At 45.5% G+C, this 18418-nt stretch overlaps 1 protein-coding gene across 2 annotated transcripts in view; it reads left to right on the forward strand.

The window, feature by feature from the left end:
* LOC119373920 (MOG interacting and ectopic P-granules protein 1) overlaps positions 1-18418 on the forward strand; it is a 54917-nt gene that overhangs the window by 16057 nt on the left and 20442 nt on the right. Inside the window, exons 1-2 of one of the 2 annotated variants that reach the window (XM_037643986.2) lie at positions 6891-7012; positions 8258-8339. The exons of the other annotated variant lie outside the window; for it this stretch is intronic. The gene's annotated coding sequence lies outside the window, so the exon portion shown is untranslated. Of the gene's footprint in view, positions 1-6890; positions 7013-8257; positions 8340-18418 lie in introns of those variants that run through there. 2 annotated transcript variants of the gene reach the window in all.

Below are 18418 nucleotides of genomic sequence, written 5' to 3' on the forward strand. Positions count from 1 at the left end.
ACTATGGCTATATATACCAGGTGGTCGGTCTATGGTTGTGTAGCGCAAGCGCTCTGCTCACTTGGTGTTTTACTCTATATATGTTTGTATGTACGGTTAGGGGTTTATGCGCGGCATTCTATCCTTCTATGCTGGCGCAGTTGGATTTACCCTGGCTAGACTTTAATTTTCAGTTTTTCAGCAAGGTGTTTACACGATTGGCAACTTCCCATGATATGGGTGTTTTAATTCGTGAAAATGCCTTTTCCTGGGGTGTAAGCGTGTTAGTTATATAGACACGGTAAAACCCTCTAAAGAGTGTAAAGTGGTTTACATTGCAGCGGCTAGCTCCCAGCAAAAAGAAGAAAAGAAGATCAACTGGCCAGCACATATCACTTGAGAAGGAGCGGTCGCGCATGCACATAATTCTGTACGTTATCTTCCTGTTGAAGTCGACTGCTATTAGTGGTGAAGCGCGCGCTCGTGTCCAATATCCCTGCGTACAGTGACGCCTTCAGCGCATCTATGACGTTGCGCGTTACGGATCCATGGTTGTGGGTTTTCATTCCATGAGAGCTTGTGCGAAGTGCTATCATGCACCCGATCGTCCTCTATATGGTGTGTTCCTGATCTCGGCGCGGAGAGCTGTAAATACTTTGATGAGACAAGCATCGAAGTCTGCAACGGAGCAGAGCGAGCGGGCGACACATCTATACAGACGAATGCTACAAAAGGGAGATGCGGAACGGAAGTCAAGCGAGCGCTGACGATCATGCTGAGGGCTCCTGACATATAATGGGGTCATCGAAACGCTGTAATCATAATATTATCCGGGGATTTACGTGCCAAAACCACGATATGATTATGAGGCGCGCCGTATAGTGGAGGGCTCCGGATAATTTTTACCGCCTGGGGTTCTTTAACGTGCACCTTCATCTAAATACACAGGCCTCCAGTATCTCGCCTCCATGGGTGTGCGACCGTAGCGGCCGGGATCGAACCCGTGTCTTTCGGGTCAGCAGCAGAGCAACGCACTGCGCCACCACGTCGGACCGATGGCGTATATATTAAGATGTCCCAAACCCTCAAGGAGCACGTGGTGATTATTTACTGCTGTTTCATTTGAAAAACATTGCGTTTTATTTATTTATTTTGTTTATTTTACCTTGGCATCAAGAAGTGGACGCCGGGAGGTGAACATTCATAGACGATGCGCGTTGGGGCGTTTCATTACGAGGAATGACGTGGGAAGCTGCCTTTGAGTTAAGTTAAAACAGCTTTGCTTGCTGGAAAGAATCGGAACCAACCACCTGTGTCATTATCACCATAACCTGCAGTCTGAATGGATGCGATGTAGAACACAAAAAATATAATAAAAAAAGTGCAGCTTGCACTAAGTCGCGCAAGGCTGGGTCACAGCAAAGCTGGTTGGAACCAGAATTGTACGTAACGCGTTACAAGCACAACCGATTACTAGTAATCAATTAGATTTTCTTGTAACTTTGTAATTTAATTGATTACTTTTTCGGAACTGTAACGTTCTGGGTAATCCGATAACAGCTTCTTGTAATGAATTATCGGTAATCAATTGCTTTTTTTTTTTTCAAAAATCAAGTTGTAACCAGTCTTTTACGGCAGTTCTTGTACCGAAAAGTATGCGACCGCTCTGTAGGGACCTCCCGTCCTGTCAGAGGGGGGGGGGGGGGCTACAGAGCCTATTTTTTTCACCTTTTCCTTGGCCTTACCTGCAATGCCTTACCCAAACACCAGCAACAGCGATGCTCCATATAGAGGACACGTAGTATACTATAGCATCGAAGCACTGCGCAACTACGAGCTGGTGCGCAAGGTGTTCCTACGTTATAATACCGCCCTTCCCTCCAGCGCATGCATTGAGAGAGTGTTCAGTGTAGCAGCCGACCTCTTAACGAGAAAACGTGGAAGAATCATCGACGACAACGTTGAAAAACAACTCCTGTTGAAAGTTAACAACGTGTAACACAATATCACAGAAACCACAGTAAGCCTCGCAGCTTTCACGCAAGCAACCAGCCTTCTCTCTACCACGCAAGCCACACTAGTTCGTTGTAGTTTGAGTAAACTTGTGTTATCGTGTTACGGCAATAAAATTTTGAACGAAAGTAACTCAAAAATAATCGATTACATTTCTGCAATTGCTCAGTTACTTTTCTGTGCCTGTAATTGACCACTGTAATCAATTGCATTTTAAAGGAAGTAATTTTAATTTTTAATCGGTTACTTATTTCCTGTAACGTGTACAAGTCTGGTTGACACCTGGCTGGTCCTGGCTTGGCTAGGCTTTCACATTCTCACCTCTCTCTTTCCCACCCCTCGCTATACTATACTATACATGGCTATGCTTTCTCTCTTCTATCTTTTTTGTGCCTATCTCTTCCTCTCTCTGTCTTCCCTTTCTTTCTATTGATCCCTTTCTCTCTCTCTGTAATTGTTCCCTCCTCCTCCTCACTTCCCTTTCCCACCACCTTGCTATCCTATCCTATGCATGGCTATGCTATGCTCTGCTGGCGTGCCTGGATAGCCGAGTGGTTACGACGCTCGCCTTCGGATCGTTGGTACGCGGGTTCGATTCTCGCCTCGCCAAGAATTTCTCTTGGTTTCTATCTCTTTCTTTCTCTTTGCCCATCTCTGTACTCGTTCTCTCGCCCATCGGAGTTATTGCATATCACGCCGGATAAATCAACGCACGTGTTCTGGTAGCGAGGAAGGAGAGGACGGAGGGAGCGCGTGCCGGTTCATGATGATGATAGTTTTCTTTCTAGGACACACGGGAAACCTCGAGCGTAACAACCATGCTGTAAAAAAATAGAGAGGAGCCATTCCACTCTGTGAAGGTGGACGATCAGCGAAGCTGTTTATCACACGTCACAGACGTTGAGACAGAATTTCGAACCATAGCCGATCACACACCCTGCAACGAAATCAGAAATGCCGATTCAGAAAGTTTCTTTTGAATTCAGCGTGTATGCTCCTTTAAAAGTTTTCCGTTTGAGCAGCGTGCGTCTTGTCTGGCTTGCCATGTGCGCTTGGCGTTTCGTGCATGATCTGTTTGCCGCTCCTGTTTTCCCTTCTTCCTTTTTAGTGGACCAGTGATGAGTAAGGAGGTTTGCCCAATTTCTGTGACACATACCTGCGTTATGGATTTTTACGCTCCCACAGACGCGTCGCTGAAAAGGACATAGCCAATCAATAGACAGATTTAGTTGGGTGTCCGCAAGAATGTACGGACGCAGCCTGCCAGCCATTTCCTATGGCAGGCTGCGTCCGTACGTTCTTGCGGACGCTCAACTAAACCTGTCCAATCTCTGTGCTTCGTCGTTCAGCGCGATCATCTCGTTTCTCGAGCCCCATGGACCATGGTGTACGTTATGCTGCAGTAATATACCGGCGCCCATATATGTTGTGCTCGAAGCCAGTAGCGCAAATGAATGAATGAATGAATGAAGTCGGGAGGAGCCGGCTTTTGGCAAGAGTATCGATGCTTTTCGCGAGCGTGTTCTCAGTGAAACCACTTGTTCCACAGCTTATTTTGCTTGAAAGAAGCCGCGTACACATTAATTGCGCAATGTGAATCGGTTCAAGTGGAACGAAACAAAAAGCTGCGAAACGCTTCCCACAGTTTTCTTTGTTTCGCTCACGTTCTCTCGTTACGCGCGCGTTCTCATATACCTGGAACACGACGATGACAGCTCTAAGATGTGCTGTATACTTAAATTTCGTACGATCCGTACTGACGTAAGCCGAGGAAGACGCGCCCTCAGAGCGAGTTTCACGACGTCACTACTTCTGCTAAGGACGCTGGTAGTAAACGCACAAACAATGCATGGTCATTGAGTATTTTCCCTGTCCGTTCTTGTTCCCTTTTCTTACTTTCCCCCCCTGTAAACCTGCGAATATTTCTATTCTATTCCGGGAGAGGACATTTTATAGATGTGTGGACACACACACACACGCGCGCGCGCGTCTTGTACTACTTTTTTGTATACAGACCGCCTAATTCCTGGCTCATTCCGCATGGAGGGTGTATGTGCCACCTGAGTTGAGGAAGTTACGTTATAAAAAATGCTACACTGTTTGTTGCTGTCTTCGTGTGCACCAAATGAGTCGGTAACGGGAGGCAATGCTCGAACTTTTCCGGGAAAAATAACCCTATAGAACACAGAGAAAATACACATACACACAGGCGCTATTTTTTAGCGTATTTCCTGTTCAGCTTTTTTTCTTCTCCCTTACCGCTGCTCGATTCATGGTCCATCTCCTTGTGGTGGTTGGTTGAGCTCCAAGTGTCATTGCGTTATGTTATGGACTTGTACACTTCTGAAGTGTACTACGTGTAAATAATGACCACCACGCATAAAAAATGAGGCATGTGCGTAAACTTCCAAATATAAATTTAAAAAATAAAAAGGAACCCTTTTTATTTAGGGGGGTCAGATTTGTGTAGACTTCACCCCCTCCCCTCTCCCTAGCACCGAAATCAAGGCGACGGAATTTATAGCACCGATCTTTTTTTCTTCCGAGTTATACTGCGCCGCGGTCTCGATCATATTTACGTTGTATTCGCGAACCTAAACGCGTACACACATTTCTGTGGCGGAGGCTGCGTCTTTCGTTGTCAACATGCGGTCTTTCTAACCGGGCGCAGCTCTTCAGATCTCGTTTCGTTTCCCTTTCCTGGTGGCGCTTTTTTTTTTAATTTCTGGTTCCCCATCGATGGTTCACACCCACAGCGGGGGATCGGCCAATAAGCAGGCAATTTTACGAATGTTTTCAATAATTTCGTTATCAGGGTTACACTTACATTATCAGCTCTTAATCATTTCGCTTTTCCCCTCTCTGTACTCGTCGTGCTGGTGATAACCCCCCCCCCCCCACACACACACCCACCCCAAAAAAAAAAGCAAGTGCTTAGAATTGAAGCACGTAGCATTACGAAGTTCGAGGGAGAAATATAATTTTGCTTCACTGAACCGGTCAAATAAACGCTCAAAGTCACTTCGGCATCGAGTGCCTTTCTGTTATATAAGCTACCAGTTACTGCTTGCCGTTTGTACATACATGCCTTCGTAATCGTGTGTGCTGTGTAATGTCTTCCATGGTATACCTTTAGAGCTGTATTTATGCCGCTGTCGGCGTTCCAGACAAATAGTTTATGTCGACCCTTTCTGCCGATAACGCGCTGTAACTTAAAACACCGCCGCTCAGGACACGAGCGCGCGTTAGTTGTGATTAAAATGGCTTATAGCCACTGTTCCTTCAGCTGAAAACGCTGTCCGGGGATAAGTGTATGGGACTATATGGGACATTTAGGTACGAGAATATCGGTTTCAACCCTATAATTACTATCCTACGTCTGGTTGGAGCGTTTTATACACTTCGACCATAGGCGTTCGCGCAGGGGGGCCAGGGGGGGCGAAATCTGCCTCGTACATTGACTTAGTAGGGAGGGGGGGCGCTGCGATGAACCTTCGCCCTCCCCCCCTGATGGGGAACCCTGCGCACGCCTATGACTTCGACAATGGAGTCCGAATCATGAGTGGTCAGAAGTTCTCAACAAAGAAGATAGCGCCATGTACTCGACCGAAACGTTGGCACGCAGCAATTAATTTGAAGGCTTTATGCCCTGCATGTGCTACCTGTGTTATTCACTATCCTTGCTACATGCGAAGGTGCGATCGCCGCACTAGATCAGTAAATTTAGTTTGTAGCGCTGTTTACATACAGTTTTATTTCGTCCTGCACTTCAGCATTCACTGTTTTTTTTTTATCTCTCTTTTTGGACCAATGTGGATCTGGCCGCTTGGCTAACATCGTTTGTCAGAATTGATCTTCTTCAATGGGTGAGCGAGAGTTGCAGTCGGTCCGCTTGCAATAACTGAGAATCAACGCATCCAAGGCACTTACAGAAGCGTGCTCCGAGTCGAATAGCACAGGTGGCTGGTAATGCCTTCGCGTGCGCAGCTTTCGTAGTAGTGCTCATCCACAGTGTTATGGAATATGCGATGGCAGATTGCTTCTGCGCGTCCTCTCTATTCATTCTACAAAGCGCTGCTGAGCCTCAGAGTGCACTTCGTGCTGCTCGAACCGGGGCAACTCGTGGGAAGAGTCAAATGTGAATTGCAGTTATCTTCAGCGCTTGAAACATAGCGCGTTTGAGCACACACGCGCAAAATGTCTTTATTTGCCATTAAAAGCCGTGCCGCGCAGGAACTGGAGACTTGTGGAGGCACCGTCGGGACAGTTCCCTTTGCCAATTTGGTCCCATTTTGGAAGGACCGAAGCGTAGCGACCTTACTTGGGGTGTGAAGTAAGGACACGTGTCCCACGTGTCCAATTTGAGACACAGGTGGCCAAGGCCGAATGTAGCGTCTTGACCTACGTCCAGGGACGCCGTTCTGAAGCTACCACAGAGAACAAAGCCTGCATGATGACCACTGTGTTCATACAGGGTCTTCTGACAGACCATGGACCACAATGGACCACACTGAACGAGGCATCTAACGCGTGTTCTTATGGGGCCTCCTTGGTCCAGGAACATGTGTCCCGCAGCTCCTACGGAGCGGGGTTGCGGAGCGCGTCCCAAGAGCTTCAGAGCGCCCAGTACGCCAAGAGCGCCAGAGCGCACTCGCCAGTGAGATTGCTCCCAGTACTTCCGGAAGTGTCAGGGCCCTCCATGGAGAAACGTTCTTCGCCATTGGGCGAGTCCAACTTGCTTCGGGACCGAGGGGTGGAAGCCCGTTTTCTGGTCCGCCGCGCTGGACCACAATGAAACCCGCAACGACGCGCAAAGTTAATGCCGACCTCGAAAGCTCGTCTCCAACGGTTTCCAGGCTTACTGCACGGCAAATGAACTGAAAATAAAGCAAATTAACTTGCCACGTCACGTGACCCGCGAGCGCCATTTTGGTATTCACTTTGGCTAGTTCGCGTACGCAGGAGCCGCCGCCGCCGCAGCGCGCCGTCGTGCACTGCTGCCCGAAGGTTTCGCGAAAAAGTAAGCATTACGAGCCTCTATCTGGTCAGGGAAGGCAATTTTTTGGGTGTCCGGTGCTTTTTGATGCGTAGAAGTGATGGGTACATGGGCATTTGCCGGCGTCGTTTGTTAGACGCGGCTTACAGGGCGGACTAGGCCTAGGCGGCCCGTTTTCCAATGGACTGGCTATTTCGGCGTCTCTCGAGCGTCTTTCGATATTAGCGACGCTTCGTTCGAAACTTCGCAGCGTCAGTGTAAGCGATGTGCAAAAAATTTTGAATACATATTCTTAGAGTGATTTTATGCCGCGAGAAGTCGCGACTAGGGAGTTCGGACGCCCTCTCGCGTAACAAGCGACTGTCGCCGGGTTCGTCTGCCGGATACTTCGCGCTCTGTCGGCTGCCCGCTCGCGCATCAGAATGGGCGCTTTCTTTCGGTACGTGTCCCTTCTACGGCGCCGGCTACACCCTGTCACAGCGTCTGGCGTTAATTTACTCCTCATTGCGCATCTGCTTTCCATTCGAGCGCCAATCCGGCCCGCCAAAAGAAAAGCACCGGTGATGGAGTCTCGTGTCATTATCCCGGGCGCCTTGTTCGTGTTTGGATCTGCACGTTTTCTTTTTTCTCGCCAGCCGCGAGACCTTACGCGCGCTGATTTTATTCAATGCCGGCATCTTATGTCACTTTTTGTGTAGGAAGCATTAACAGCGCGTGTGCATTTAGTCGGCAACGGTAGTGTCAGGCCAGCGTTTCTGCTTGTGAACAAGGGATGTCAGCGATCAACTGTTCTATTATTATTATTTTTTAAGTGCCAACTTGTATATTCTAAATAGCTTCAACTTAACACGAGTGGTCGACGCTTAAGTATATATATATATATATATATTAAAGATATTTGTGAGACGCGGGCCGCCGGATCGACTTCAGCGGACGAGAACCCATCGCCTGTGCCGTTCGCCTGTCATTGTGTGGCCATTTGGCGAGGTCCCTCGATATAGTATTTTCGGACGACTGGAAGGATTTCGTAAGCTTGTTTTCCTTTTGGAAAATCCACGTTTTTCAATTGGACATTCGAGAAAAAAAAAAAAAGAGAGCGCTGGTACATTGCTATTATTCTGGTGCGGTTTTTTCCAAGCAGCACCTGTGCGGCGTTTGTTGCCGTGTTGTGAGACAGGGAACTTATAATTTGCCCCAGGAGTTAATGTTAAGGTAAATACTTGCTCCTCTGTTCACGCACTTCTCCTTTCCTCTTTTGCTCGTTCTTAGGTTTGCAGCTTGTCAGCAGGCAAATGCTGCATTAATTCTTCTAGAAAAGCATCATCAACTTCAAGAAAAGGACCCACAAATGGTATTCTCACTTTTCTAGAAATGCGCTTTCAATGAATTCTTATTTTTTCTTTGTGGTCATGTGGTTGGGGTTACCTTGCCCGAAGTATTATGGCCTCAATATTGAGGGTAAGGTAAGCTGTATGCGCGCTCCAATGTTCTGTGTGCCTGACACACTGTGTGACACCGCATGTCGCTATAGTGTCTTGAAAGCTTACGCGCAGGGCATAGAAAGAACTTGCCGATGGTGGAGTTTATTTGCGTGTTTCTTCAATCAGGGATGGCATGAATGGAAGTCGAAGTATACGATCTGTGGCATTCATAATGAACCTGATGTATTCTACTCCCAAATTGTGCACATGTGCCACATTGTACATGATTTAAATTTCCTGATGCAGATAGGCTTTTTTTTTTTTTTCAGAACTGCTCGTTACTAATTTCATGACTGCACAGTACACACTGGAGTGTAGTAACACGTACACATTTGCCTATACTTGGTTAGGATGTCAGCGCCACCCATAGAACTGGCGCGCCCGCCCTTCACCTGTGAAATACAGTCGTGCTAGCTGATTTCCGCTCGAACCATAGGTACGTTTTCTTGGCCTATGTAAATACTACGCATATAAAGAGTTAAAGTTCCATCATTACTACCGAAAACATAATGTTTGGCTGAGCAGTGATGTCAGTATCCTCGACGAAATTTACCAGGACGTTCAATTTTCTGACCTAAAACCAGTGACACAGACGTGTGTATGTATGGGAAAGTCTACTATCTGAAGCACTGGACAACTGCTTGAGGTCATGAAAATGAATAAGCGCAGTTGGATGTAGCATTTATGCAAATTCTCTCTGTGGGAGGGACAGTGATGGCTGTGGGCAGAGCTGACATTTTATCTTGGGTTGTAGCCGAGTATAGCAAGGCTTGAGATTGGGCTTGTTGGTAATCCATCCTCAACAAACAGCGCAGGAGCAGACAACGGACAAAGAAGGGAACAAAGACAAGCGCTGACTTCCAACTGAGGATTTATTGAAAAACTCACATATATATATGTCGGCATACTACATCACGAGCGCCTGCAAACAGTTGCGTAACAAGCGTCAACAAGTTACGTAGAAAAATCGTATCGAGCATAGCAAAAAACACAAATGCATAAGAAGAAAAGCAACGAAAATCATCGCCAAAGGTGTGTACCATGGTTTACACAATCAAGAAATGCCAGTTCTTTGGGAGTCAAGGCAATCGAGGGCTTGCTGATATTTACCCTTTGCAATAATTGAGGCCTCAATAATCGCTCTTGTCTGATCATGTGCTGCCAGGACCGCAGTTTGGTGAAACACTGAAGTATGGTCACACCAGGCCTGTAGCCAGGAATTTTTCCGAGGGGGGGCACTTGCTGAAGGCCTTGAATTTGAGAAAAACACCCCTTTTCATTACTTATTTTCGGTAAAACACCCCCCCCCTCCGTCAGAATTTCAGGGAGGGGGAAAGGGGGGCTAGCCCCCCCGCTCCCCCCACTTCTCCCGGCTACGGGTTTGAGTCGCACCAATCACAGTGCTGAGCAAGAAACCGTCATTTCTTTTCTGCAGCTTCAAATTGTGTTCTTGTAACCTGACATTCAGGCATTGCCCCATTTGACCAACATACTTGAGACCGCAGGAAAGGGGAACACTGTACACAACTTTGTCAGCACATTCTACAAAATAGTTTTTGTTTTCCCTTGCACTTGCGTGGTGCCTACTTCACTGGACATGTCCTAGCACATAACTTACCTGCGGTCTCAGGTATGTTGGTCAAACGGGGCAATGCCTGAATATCAGGTTGCAAAAACACAATTTGAAGGTGCAGAAAATAAATGACTGTTTCCTCGCCCAGCACTGTGCTCAGTGCGGCTGTACTCCCGCATTTGACGAAACTGTGGTCATGGCAGATCATGCGAATGATCAGACGAGTGTTCATTGAGGCCTCGATTATTGCCAAGGGTAACTGTGTCAGCAAGCCCTCGATAGCCTTGACTCCCAAAGAACTGGCATTTTGTGACTGCATAAAGCATGGTACACACCTTTGACATGCTTTTCGTTGCTTTTCTTCTTGTGCATTTGTGTATAGTGTATTTTGCTACATTTGATAAGATTTTTCTTATAGTCAACAAAACACAACCTCAGTATGCTACATGATCTCTAGTACATAGCTTCCATGTTTGTATGATATATTGAACACTTAAGCCGTTTTCACATTTTCGTAAAAACGATTACAGATAGTTTTGGCACTTCATGAACTTTCTCTGACCACACCATGCCTGCCTACCAGTAGCGGAAGACTTGTTGACGCTTGTTGCGCAACTGTTAGCGTGCGGGCACGTGATGTAGTATACCGACATATATATATATATATATATATATATAATATGTGCATTTTTCAATAAATCCTCAGTTGGAAGTCAGCGCTTGTCTTTGTTCCCTCCTTTGTCTGCTCCTGCGCTGTTTGTTGAAGACAAGTATAGCACAGACAGTTGCTCACATTTCTCTGACTCACTGTCAATGCAGGTTATAACTAAGGGGTACAGGCAATTTTGTGCTGGTGCATTTAAGGTTTAGCACTTCGGAAGGATGCTGGGATTCTCAATTTTTTCGAGAAGTGTAAGGCGCAGCCACAGCAGCTGTACTTGTTTTTTTTTTATTGCTGATTAAGTGGAACTTTTTGAAAAAATACTATGGGAAAGCATGTATCATGTTATATTAAACCTGATCTAGAATACGGGTTTCTGTTCACTTCTGTTGACATCAAAATCTCCCGATACTGGTAGCCAGGCATGTTGCGGTCAGGGAAAGTTCATGAAGTGCCCAAACTATCTGTAATAGTTTTTATGAAAATGTGAAAATGGCTTAAGTGTTCTATATATCATACAAACATGGAAGCAATGTACTAGATTATGTAGCATACTGAGGTTGTGTTTTGCACCACTGTGCCATCTAAAGGCTGTTTAGGTGAGTTTAAACAATTGCTTTTAAGTTTTGTCGATGAAACCACAAACATTTTAGCAGCACTCTTCCAAAATTTATGCATTCATGGGGTAAATATCTAAGAATGTAACAAAAGGTATTGGACTTACTGAGACCCTAATGTACAAATATTTTGCCCACCATTGTAAAAAGCAAATCTGTTATATTAGAACTTCTATTTTATAACCTGCATTGAATCATTGTAGCTGTCATTTTAGTGCACTAGTATGGTTCGAACATGTAGCATAGAAGGATGCAGTTATAGTGAGGCAGTTACATTGTTTAAGGACCCTGCTGTGGTTCTGGCACAGGCACCTGAGCCCACTACATATCTCTCACCTGTGGCAGTGAATAAGCTGTGCCGATGTGATCCTGGCTGCAGTTTTTATGTACCAGCAAGGTCTCCCTGGGATCTGCATCCATGTCGTCATGCGAGGGCTGTGTGTTGAGTCAGTAGCCATACAATACAGCAGATATTTTTAACAGTTCATTGCAAATCACTCTTATGTTTGCGTGTTATGAAGTCTCAGCATAGTTTGGAACAATTTTACCACACAATCTTATGCAAGGCAACAGATGCAATTAAAAGTCGCTTGCCCTGTAATGAGGTCCATTCCTGCCATAATGCTAAAGCTTTGAATAAATGGCCAATGCTGCAAGAACACATTGTCATTAGCTGTTCAGTCACCGCTATGTGATGCACAACTGTTGAAGTGCCCTTAACACATGGCCATGTTACAGCGTCTATTTTGATGCAATAGCCACGAAATGATCTTTATGTGGCAGTGTTAGATAACTTCAGCTGGACATGCGTGCATACCATTTTTTATTTTTCTTTAAAATAATATATACATTTTGCTGCTTGATTGATGAGAAAAACAAAATAAACATAAGCGTTCCAAGCAAAAGTCACAAAGAAGTGATTTTAAAGGGGTACTGACACCATTTTTCAAAGACGAGTTTACTCTGCCATACAAGTATCCTGTTAGCAGAGACGGCTCTGAGCAAGTGTGAAGCTCGGCAAATGCTGATAAAATATTTTATTTTAATATTAAAGTCAATTTTCCCATGCCACACTTATTGACATCGGCACTAGCTTGACATCAGGCTACAGTACTAATTCTGGTGACTTCACTCAGCGGTCTTGCTGGTTGTGATGACGCCAGGTACCAAAACTTCCAAAATGACCGCTCGTATGTCACCAAAACATTCAAAATGGCCACTTATGCGTCACCAACAGAGCCACGATGCGGAGCGTCCGTGGAAACATCACAATATCCTGCGCGGGCACGTGATGAGAAGCTCATACCAGTGTTGTGACGTAAGGGTGCAGTAGGAACCGAAACTGGCTTTTAAAAACATACTGTAATTACTTTTTCAGGGTGCACTTACACTTAGCAGTACATTTTTTAGGCCCTTGATGGCTTGGCCTTTGATTTGACGCAAGAAAACAACTGAAATTTTTTGTGTCAGTACCCCTTTAAAGTGCCAAGAGTGTCAGAAGCACTTTCTGCAGATTTTGCCGAACACGCACATCTATGGCATCCATGTGCAGCTTGTACACATGGCCTTCCAATGTTCTTTCTTCCTGATGATACTCACTGTTATACTCACCACTGGGGAGGAGGAGAAAAACTATTAAAACGGAGGAGTTCGGACAAGGTTGCGAGATTGGACTGCAGTGGCTGCATTTTGATGGAAGCAAAATGTAAAAAACTCCCTTAAGCTGTGCATTTGGTGCATGATTGAGAAACCCAGGTGTTCAGAATTAATTCTCATAATCAGATGATGGTTGTTTCTTGTAAACTGCAGAATTTAATTTTCTGGCTGACAAACATTGTTTTATTGGTGTGTGTCGTATAAGAACGGGACAAAGTAAGAATACAGTGGAAGATTTATGCCAGACTAAATGTTTTTGAAAGTTTCACGTGATACACAGAAAAAGTTGCACATGATACATAGAAACCTTTGTAGGGGTACAGACACGAAAATTTTCAATTGTTTTCTTGCATCAAATGAAAGACCAGGTCCTCAAGAGCCTAAAAAATGTACTGGCAAGCGTGAGTGCACCCTGAAAAATTATTTACAACATGTTTTTAAAAGTTAGTTTCGGTTCCTACTGTACACTGACGTCACGACACGGTATGAGCTTCTCGTCACGTGCTCGTGCAAGACGTTTCCACGGCCGCTCCGCTGCGTGGCTCCGCTAGTGAAGCTCAAGCGGCCATTTTGAATGTTTTTGGTGACCTGCAAGTGGCCATTTGCTATGTTTTAGTACCTGACATCATCACAACTAGCTATAATGGCATGTGAAGTCGCCAGAATTGGCACTGTGCCTGACGTCACGCTAGTGTCGATGTCAGTGGGTGCACCATGTGAAAATTGACCAATATCAAAATAAAATATTGCTACGAAGCGCTTATTAGCATTTATTGAGCTTCACATTTGCTCACAGCCATCTCTGTATACAGGGGATTTGTATGACGGAGTAAACTCAGCTTCAAAAATTGGTGTCAGTGCCCTGTGAACGATGTCGTTTCAATGTCAATATTTTTTGTGCGTATAAATTCGTACATGCTGGAGACTACGGTATTGAAGGGACTGAGGAGGCTAAAAGGATAGCAAATCCATCAATGGCCCCTTGTGTAAGATCATGTAAACATGTTGGAAGAGGTGGACGCTCCAGTAGAGCACTTGAGTATGCCGCTAGCTCTGTGTAGAGCACTGCACGGGCCGGGCCGGGTAAGGGGTTCTTGGATCGGGCCCAGGCCGGGCTCGGGCCCTTGGTCTTCGGGCTCGGGTCGGGCTCGGGCCTGAGCCAGGCCCGTATTAGGCCCGGATCTCATACGTATAGGTATAATTGCGTGTGTACGTTGTGTAGCTTTGTTTTTGTTTTGTGGGGTTAACTTCCCGAAGCGACCCAGGCTATATGAGACGCTGTCGTTGAGGGCTCCGGGTAATTTAAACCACCTGGAGTGCATTGGCGTGCATAGAAATTGCACAGTACAAGACGTCTACAATTTTGCTCCATCGGTATGCTACATGGGATTTCAAGAAACGCCTAATATAAGTTTCCGCCATTATAGTGAGTGAAAGACGTTCTTGGGTACCGTGTAAGGAAAACAACGGTAAACTGCCTAGATTAGTGTGTATAAGATGTGCGCGTTTGTATCTAGGGAAACATTTCGAGTATGCAGCTACGCTCGCATGCCCGTAGACTGGCCAACGCGACTTGTGAGTCATTAATATCTCAGGAGCTGTTTTTCATGCATTTTAAGTGCAAGATGCGGAGCGACTCTTATCCCAGGGCAAACGCCGTTGTTGATTTTCCCATTACTAGTGGCGATGCGCCAGACCACAGAGACACTCGTTTTCCCGAGTGGCGGTGACGGTGGTGGTGACTCGGGGAAGAAGGGTGGGACAAAGAACCTTGTTGTTTTGAACACGAAAACGTAGTGTAGGTTGGGTGCAGTTGCCTGCCGAGGAGTCAACACGACAGCTTTAATTTATGTAACGCTGCCCAGCCTGGCGTATTCCTCCCAGAAACAGATAGAGCACGTTTTTTTCCCCATTGCATTGTGCAATAGATGAGGTTTGCAGGAGACTTGCTACTTTTACTCAACAGCCCTAGCTCGTTTGCAGTTGATGTAGACTCAATTTAAAAATGTCTGCCATGCTTTTTTCTTCACTTTATGCAGGTATTATATTTTGTAGTTGTTCTTTGAAATGCAAAAATGAGATTGCGTGGTTAGCACTGCGTGCGTACATGAAAGAGCGAGCTATGACTCCAATTGTATTTTATATTGCCCTGCAATCATTTCGCAAGTAATAATATAATAATATCTGGGGTTTAACGTCCCAAAACCACGATATGATTATGAGAGACGCCGTAGTGGAGGGCTCCGGAAATTTCGACCACCTGGGGTTCTTTAACGTGCACCTAAATCTAAGTACACGGGCCTCATACATTTTCGCCTCCATCGAAAATGCAGCCGCCGCGGCCGGGATTCGATCCCGCGACCTTCGGGTCAGCAGTCGAGCGCCATAACCACTAGACCACCGTGGCGGGGCAATCATTTCGCAAGAGTGTTACTCACGTAATTCACCGAAAGTATACACAGTACCGGTGAAAGTTGTGACACTGAAAGAAGTTCCTAAAACAATCTCTAGAAAATATCTTGTCGGCAGGTATCTTCACAATAACCGAAGGTTGGACAGTGCCTCCTTTATGCTCAAGGCATAACTAGCTGAAACGGGCCGGGCCGGGCCCAAACCTTTTGGGCCCGGGCCGGGTACGGGCCACATTTAGGAACACCGGGCCGGGCTCGGGCGGGCCGGAGCATAGCGTTTTCGGGCCGGGCCGGGCCCGGGGCGGGAAAATCGGCCCGTGCAGTGCTCTAGCTCTGTGCATTATCATTTGCTCTCTCCGAGTCATTCCTAAAACACAAGCAAATAACAGCTTAAAAAACTCACCTGTAAAGCCAAACAAAATGAGCCATTGATTGCTGAGCTTAGAGCCATTTGAACAAATTTGTTTTGTGCCAAGGAAATGTTTAGTTTGCAAGAAAATTACATTTTGGTGGTATATTGCATATCATTACCACAATTTAAACCACCTGCCTCCAAGAACGGCCGTGTGATATAGAATTTACCATGCTCGCCCTTTACTGCCCGACAGCCATTGCACTGGAGCACAGCCCGGTGAAAATGGAACTTGTGCTGTTCTCAAGGGTAACATAAAAGTTTTTTCCATGAATCAAACTGAAATGCACAAGTTCCATTTTATTCTGTCTTGTAATGCACTGTATTGTTCTTTTCTATCATGATTAACTTGAGTACTCATTGGAGGTGAAAATGCTTGAGGACTATGTACTTAGATTTAAGTGCATGTTAAAGAAACCCAGGTGGTCAAAATTTCCGGAGCCCTCCACTACGGTGTCCCTCATAATCATATTGTGGTTTTGGGACGTTAAACCCCGACACTTATTACTAGCTTGAGTACTAGTGATTACTTAGTAGTACTGAGTACGTTCTATATCGTTGGCCTCTTGTGCCAGAATGTCCAACTGGTGGCACAAATTGTGTCCTATACTCGACTTGACACTTTCGTGACCGCGCCTATTCCCATCGATAGTATGTTATCGATGACTTCAAGATCAAGTTTTGGCACTCTCTGAGGGGTTCTGGACAGCTAACGCAATACAAAGCATAAAATAACATGTTTTTTATCACTTTTGTTTGCGAGTTTGTTTTTTCCACCGCGGGGAGATTTTTAAAGCTCATTCGCAGTCGGGTAGGTGAGCGCTCGTTGTTTCCGACTTCGCGTCGACGCCGCTCGCGGGTGCTCCACAGAAACGGCGAATTTCGACGGATTCCAGTTAATGTGAGCGGGAATCTCTGGATGATGGTAGCAGCACAGACAAGAAAGACGACTTCGATTCGCCAGGCGAAGTCGTACGGACGGCGAAAGTGCGTCAAACCTTCGCCGGAACATCAGCAGCTATCCGCCAGTAAGTTTCGTCTTCTCCTCGGGTCGTTTTATCGCTGCCGCGCGTCGATGTAAACGTATCCGGTGTGTTCTAAACATAACAGCTCTTATCTGCAAGGTGTTAACTTCATTCGGGCGGGAGCATTTGGCGCCGGCTGCAGAAAGAGCGCAGTTCTCTTCACGAAGACGGTGCGGAGCGGACTTTGACCCAACGCTCCGGTGTGCTGCGCGGCGGTGTCCTCATGTTGTTTTTTACCGCAGAAGTCATCAGAGAGACATGCAACCACACAAATAAGTATGCGTGGATGCATACTTTCGAAAAGCCAACATACAGTGAGAGGGACGGATCCATGGAGGGAGGTTACTGAAGAGAAGATGACCAGGTTCGTCTCACTCCATGTGTACATGGTAATCGTTGAAGTCCCGCGCTTGCATTGGTGTTGGGGTCGACGACACGTATTTCCAGGCCTTCGTCTACCGTCAGTGGTGCCACGGAAAAGGTTCAAGGCCTCTTGAGTGTCTCTGATCTGAAGAAGACGAGCGTCGCATCCCACGAGAATCTTCACCACGTGTCTTCTTTATTGCAACACATGAACAATTTTTCTACACTATCTTTTAACCCCGTCGGAACCTTTCAGTGAATGAGAAAATGGTGAAATGTGAAGCTCGATATGGTATTCGGCAGTATATGAGCGAGAAAGAGGTCAAATGAGAATACAATTATGAATTTTCGCAGATTTGGAACAGGCTACACTGTTCATTTCAACAAATACACAGGAAAATTGAAAAATACCAGAACTGCAAACTATGCTAGGAAAGCTGAACAGAAAAAAAAATTTTTTTCCCGAAACATGCGCAGCCAGCCTTTGTTTCACAGCGTCGAGAACCCGCATCGCGTGGTGGCATGATAGGCACTAGTGCCTATATTCTTGTATTTATGTAAATAATCTTCGTACTTACAGAGCTTATATTTCCACTATTATTCTACGAGGGCTTTGCGTTCAAAACGTATATTTCGATTTTTTTTATTGTTTAACCTTTCAGACTAGCATTGATAATTTTATGAATCTTTCTTTCTTTTTGATGCATTTTTCTTTGATAATTTTTATTTTATTAGAAATAAAACCGTTGTTTGAAATTAATACTGTTGGAAAGACCAATTCTTCCTCCATCATTTGATACCCTACACTTTAGCATCAATTATAATTCTTCGGCAGGGCAAAAATATTTCATAGACTAGCCAAAAACAACCGATTTTTCCGCGGTCACGAAAGTGTTAATTTCTCAATTACTAGAAAGGAAGGAAGGAATACAAAAGGGAGAAGGCAATTACTAAAGCGCTTCTATGCTTAATATTGATTTCTTAGAGGTTCTCAAGCATTGACCTTTCGCTCTGACATTTCTTTAGTGTCCCTTTAAAGGGACACTAAAGGAAAAATTGAGCTATTTCGGTATTATTAAGTTACCCTTTTACAATACTAAAGGCACCAGTCTTGCTATGAGAAGATGTATAGTTAGCGAGAAAATGCACAAAAAAGAAAATGCAGGTGGCGATGCCATGGTGAAGTTCCTGCACCATCTTGCTGTGACGTAGATTCTGGTGGTGTCTGCAA

Source organism: Rhipicephalus sanguineus, chromosome 1, assembly GCF_013339695.2.
Source record: "Rhipicephalus sanguineus isolate Rsan-2018 chromosome 1, BIME_Rsan_1.4, whole genome shotgun sequence".
Lineage (NCBI taxonomy): Eukaryota > Metazoa > Arthropoda > Arachnida > Ixodida > Ixodidae > Rhipicephalus > Rhipicephalus sanguineus.